This window comes from Montipora foliosa, unplaced genomic scaffold (assembly GCF_036669935.1).
Source record: "Montipora foliosa isolate CH-2021 unplaced genomic scaffold, ASM3666993v2 scaffold_26, whole genome shotgun sequence".
NCBI classification, from domain to species: Eukaryota; Metazoa; Cnidaria; class Anthozoa; order Scleractinia; family Acroporidae; genus Montipora; species Montipora foliosa.
Window position 1 is genome coordinate 59,874 of NW_027179561.1, and position 6,000 is coordinate 65,873.

General features: G+C 49.6%; 1 non-coding gene across 1 annotated transcript; it reads left to right on the forward strand.

Annotated features, from left to right (window-relative positions):
• Window positions 1–2,994: 2,994 nt before the first annotated feature.
• On the forward strand, window positions 2,995–3,178 carry LOC137986658 (U2 spliceosomal RNA). The gene has a single exon (XR_011119942.1). It is a non-coding gene; the product is annotated as a U2 spliceosomal RNA (small nuclear RNA).
• Window positions 3,179–6,000: the final 2,822 nt, after the last annotated feature.

Consider the following 6,000-nt stretch of genomic DNA (forward strand, 5'->3'; position numbering starts at 1 on the left):
CGTTTCCCTGCATTTGACTTTGGATAACTTTTCGTGTCCCCGAAACGGTGTTGGAAGTTTAACTCTAGTTTGCTTTCTGATAACGACTTTAAGTTTGAAATGTCCTCTCTTATTAATGAACAGAAACAGCGTCGTGCCAATTTTCCTTCCCTTGGCGCGTGGTGGGACGATTTGAAATTGAATATCCGTAATTTCTGCATTAGCTTTAGTTCTCGCAAGCGAGCTCGCATAAACCGTGAACGAAACCGATTAACTAAGTGTCTGATCCGCGCTAAGTCTGATTTGGCTTCGGGGATAACTCAGCTTCAATTAGGATTCGAGATTTTGAGAGCGCTCTCTATTCCCTCATTTCACGTGAAATGGAGGGCGCCAAAGTCCGATCACGCGCCAAGTGGGTGGAGGAGGGGGAGAGGCCCACACGTTTATTTTTTCCGTCTTGAGAAGAAAAGGGCCGAGAAAAATTCCTTTGATTGCCTTCTCGATGCTAATGGTTTGGAGAAGACTGCTGGTGCTGACATTGAATCGATCCTAGTTGATTTTTATAAGAACCTTTTTGCTAAGGATGCTCTCGACCTGCGAGTCCAGGCCAGTTTAATTGATGCTCTAGAATTTTCCTTATCTGCTTCTGAACGTGACAGCTGTGAAGGCGAGTTTTCTAGTGAGGAACTTTTCTCGGCCCTTAATAGTCTTCAAACTGGGAAGTCGCCTGGATCGGATGGCCTTCCCACTGAGTTCTACATTGCTTTTTGGGGGGACCTCGGCGATGCCCTCACTCTTGTTTTAAACGAGTGCTACCGCCGGGGTTCCCTCACTGATAGTCAACGTGGGGGCCTCTTGCGCCTAGTGTTTAAAAGAGATGACAAACGATTAGCTAAGAATTGGCGCCCTATCTCGCTGCTTAACACTGACTATAAACTTGCCTCTAAGGCCATCACCGAGCGCCTGAAGCCCGTGATGGAGTCCATCGTTCATCGGGATCAGACGTGCGGTGTGGTCGGCAGATCAATTTTTTCTAACTTACAACTCATCCGAGACACCCTGGATATGATTGATAAAACCCAATGAGTCTGGAATCCTCGTAACTCTCGACCAGGAGAAGGCTTTTGACCGTGTTGATCATTCTTTTCTTATGCGCGTACTCTTCTTAAATTTGGTTCGGTCCTTCTTTTTGTAAATGGGTTAGTCTCTTCTATAACAATGTCTTTTCCCGTATAATTGTTAATGGAAATCTTTCAGCCCCAGTGTTTCTAGAAAGGGGAGTGAGGCAGGGTTGTCCCCTGTCCCCTCTCCTCTACGTCCTTGTTTCAGAAGTTCTCTCGACCCAAATTAGGCAATGCCATCAGATCATCGGCTTCCGGCTTCCGGGCGCTTCCGGACTTCAATTTAAGATTTCGCAATATGCTGACGATGCCACTATATTTTTGAAGACCGAAAGCTCTCTTTGTCGACTTTTGGAAATTGTCCATAGATTTGAATTAGGTTCTGGTGCCAAACTTAATACCTTCCAAGACTGAGGCCATGTGGCTCGGCCATTGGCGGTCACAGGGGGGGTCTCCTTTTGGATTGAAATGGGTTCCCAAGATCAAGATTTTGGGTGTCTATTTCTCTAACGGTTTGCTCTCGGTAGAGTCTGATAATTGGAAATCCAAACTCGATAAACTTGAGACTGTCTTAAACCTGTGGAAACAAAGAGAGCTTTCATTTATCGGTCGCTCCATGATTGTCAATATTCTTGGTGCTAGCCGTTTCTGGCATGTTGCTAAGATTCTCCATCCCCCCCGATGGGTTTGTGATCGTTTTCACCGCTTGATTTGGCTTTTTATGGAAGGGGAGGATGGAGAATGTAAGCCGGCAGCGTTGCTGCGCCCCATTAAAGATGGGGGGCCTCAACGTTGTCGACTTCCGTACAAAATGTGTGAGCTTGCGCCTTTCTTGTTTTTCTTCTCTGCGTGACAGCTTCGGCTCTGAAAAGTGGCACTTTCTGGCTCGCTATTTTCTTGGACGACGCCAGCTCGCTAAGCTTGATCCTCGTTTCTCCTTTTCTTCGAATTCTGTTCCTGTTTCTCCCGAGCCTTCCTTTTTCTATCGTCTCTGTCTGTCGGCTTTTCAATCTTTGTTTGATCGAAATGGTGCCCTACCTGATGATTTGTCCTCTAAGAACATCTATTCTCTGCTTTACGCTTTCCCCGATTCCGCACCGAGGTGTGCTGGCTACTGGGGTGCCGTTGTTGGGCCGCCCCATTAACCGATGGGCCTCGGTGTGGCGAAAGTCCCGCCTGAAGTTTATTGAGAATAAAAAATCTGATTTGATTTGGCTTCTTTTACACGATGCAGTCCGCGTTCGATATAACCTCAGAGCCTGGGGTTATATTGACGCGGACCTTTGCGCAATCTGCTCGCTGCTGCCTGAAACTGCTAAACATTGTTTTGTTGATTGTCGTAGGACTGTGCGTGTTTGGAACTACTTTGCAGCTTCGTTTTCTCGTCTTCTCGGTTTTCCTTTTGTTTTGTCTTTCCGTCTGTTTTGTTCCCCTTCTCTCTGTTTGTTCGTCTTCTCCTGGCTCTTCGGTGTTTTATTATTTGGCTGCGACCGTCCTTCTTTTTTTACGTTTGGCATGCCCGTAACCTCGCAACCTTTCGGAACAGGACCTTAGGCTTCCGTTCAATTGTTAATAATGTTATTAAGGATGTTAAATTCCGCGTTCAGGGTGACTCCTTGGATAGGGTTAGTCTTTTTGGTCTGCTTCAAACGTTGTCTGTTCAGTCTCCGCAAATAATCATATTACCTTTCATCTTTAGTTAATTAGTTTTTGTAACACGGCTTTGCCTTTAATGAACTTTGGACTCTGGATCTAGTCTTTTGGTAGAACAGGTTAGTTAGGTTAGTTAGATCAGCTAGTTTGGACTTTGAGCTTTGCTCAACATGGACTTTTTTGGTGCATCATGAATATGTGGGAATACGATCTTTTTACCTGGGCCCTTGGGCCCTTGTAAATAAATTTATCAAAAGAAAAAAAAAAAAATCTGTTCTTATCAGCTTAATATCTGATACCGCTGCTCATCGAGCAGCTCATATATTAAACTGATTTTTGGAACTGGGCCGTGGAAAAGAGGCTTGCCTCGTCCCGGCCACGGGTTGCCTCGGTATAGCACTACCTCCGAGCGTGGCCCACTTCCCTCTGGGGAAGAAATAATCAAGTGAAAGCAGAACAAATGACCAAGCAACCAACCTTCACATTCTCTTCTCTTTTCTAGGTAGCATAGCAGCGAGTGGACAGCACGACACGACAGGACGAGGAGCACGTGACCCCCATTACCACATGGTATGCGCAGACAAGTTGCGTTTTGCGGTTCCGGAGAGGTTGAAAAGGCATACTTACCTGACGCGGGCTATAGTTATCCTTTTTGGAGCTGCTTACGTTGTGGTACGTACCTGGTTTTCCTTGTGAAGCCTTGCTGACCCTTGTGGTACTTTTTGGGGAAACTTTCGTGGGAAGAAGATCAAGTACTGGGAAGTGTCAAGTCAGGATCTTGGTAAGACCTTCTCCTGTCTTTCTCGGTGACCCGCCTGGGGACTCATGCTGGACACCTCGTCCTAACCAGGGTAAGCCGAGTCTTTCCTAGCTGTCTTCTTCTTGACCCTTGGGTTCCTGTGTCCATTATGGTTCGTGCTCTTAAGCGCACTGTATTGCTGGATATTTCTGGATTGCCGGCTACACTAAGCCGCTTTGATGTTGCCAAATTAATTGATGAACGTTTGGCCGTAAATTTACAGTTAAGTCGTGCAATTCATGCCCGGCAAGCGTGTGCAAGTTGCTTTTGAAGGCCCTGAGGCCAAAGCTGAGATCGAGCAGTTTGACCGTGTCACCATCGGTGACGTTGCATGTAATGTTGTTAGGAGTGGGCCGCGAGTACGAATGTCCTCGTGTACCACTACCCTTTCGAAGAGGACAATCCCTCTGCTGGTTGTTTTGAGCGGTTCGGAGGTGCGGGACATCCGTCATCAGCACTACCCTGATTTGGTAGGCCTGTCCACTGGTACCCGGGTTGTGAGAATGGTTCGCCGTTGCCGCATACCTCGTTCCTGGATGTCGGTGTATGCGGTAAGACATGGTATGTTGGGCAGCCGGCCGAATGTGACATCTGTCACGGGGCCCTGTCGCGAAGAATTGCCCGCTTAAAGGCAAGTGTCTGAATTGTAAGGAGGGCCACATGCCCGTGATGCCCAACCCCCGCAATTCATGGGGCACTGCTCAGGTGTCTGGTGCTGCTCAAGGTTCCCCATCTCGCCAGGCCGTCGTGTCGGGGGAGGGCGCCTCTGCTTTTGGGGATGTCCAGGCCTCGTCGTCCCATAGGTGTTGGTAGCTGGCGTCTCTTGCTGATCTGCGTGACAATGATTGACGCCCCTGTCTGAGAACTCTGGGGATGACCCCGTCGAGTCCACCCCTCAGCTCTTTTCTGATTCCAGCGGGTCCTCTGGCCCGGTTTCTGATAATAGTATCATAGTTGGACATGGGCCTCTGCCCCCAGTAGTGGTAATGGGTTGTAAGTCATGGAGCCCTGGCCCGTGCACCCAGTAAATAATAGTACTAGTAGTTTTAATGTGCCGGGGCTGTAAGTCATGTGGCCAGTGGGCTCATGCGCCTCATGGTGCCGACAGTGTTACTGGTAAGGATATTCTAATGATAGTGGTAGTGTAAAGTGCAGTTGGGTGTTGTAGCCATGGAGCCACTGGCCCCGTGCACCCCATAATGATAATATACTGGTAGTGTTAATGTGCCCGGGGCTGTAAGTCATGTGGCCAGTGGCTCCAGCGCCTCATGGTACCGATAGTGTTACTCCTAATGTAGTGCAGGAGGGTGTAGTCACGCTGCTGTTGGCTCCGTGCACCCCGGTCCTGCCCAAGATGTTCATAGTTCTGACGTAGTATGTTAGTACGGTTGTGTGCCCGGGGTTGTAAGTCATGCTGCCAGTGGCTCCAGCACCCTGGTAATCCCAGTTCTGTTGAGTGGAGATGGCCGAGGCGTCGACGGCCGCAAGCGGGCCACTCGTCTCTCTCGTCGGACGGTGATAGTGCCGGTGCCGTTCCTTCCACAAGAAGGGCACTAAGAAGGAGTGCGGAAGGTTGGGACCACTGGTCTGTGCCCAACCTGACTCTCACCGGGCAGCTCATTCCATGCCCGCCACGGTTCCGTCTGTTTCCCCCCCGTACCCGCTCGCGAAATGAGTTTTGTTTTTGTACTTCTGGACAACCATTATGGCTCTAACTTTTTTGTCCCTCAATGTCAATGGCTTACGGGATGATGCTCGTGCTGGGGTTCTTAGATGGCTGCGGGCCTTGCCATCAGTACCAATGTCATCTGCCTCCCAGGAGCACATTGCGTTTCCTTCCGAATGTCAGTCCTGGTTTCAGTCCTCTGGCTTTGACTTTTCCGTGTCGCCTGGCACATCAAGTCCCGGGATGTGTCATGCTATTTCGACCGACAGTATCCTTCGTTGCCTCGTGGGCCGATGCAGAGGCCCGCTTCTTACATTGGAGTTTTCGCTTCGGTGTGCGCGTTCGGGTTTCCTGTGTGTATGCCCCTAACGTACCCCGAGCGGGATCGTTTCCTGAGTACGTTACAGACAATACGGACCCCAGTGTTCCCACAATCCTGGTCGGGGATTTTAATACTGTGTTTGACCGGTCTCTCGATCGTCGTGGCTCGGTTGTTGGTGACCTTCTCGTGAAGCACTTCGGCCCTCACTCGCTCTTCGATGACGTCTGCTGTTTAGACATTTGGCGCTACCTCCACCCATCCACGCGCCTGGTTTTACGTGTCTAGGGCGGATGGGGGTCTCTCCTCTCGTATTGATCTGGTGGGCTGTCCTTTTGCATGGGTCCGTCTGTGTCTGTTTGGTGACATTTTGCCTTGTCCGTTCTCGACCACTGTGCCATGTTCCTCTCTGTGTCTGTCCGGACGCTGCTTCCCCCGGGCCTGGTTTGTGGAAACTGAACAC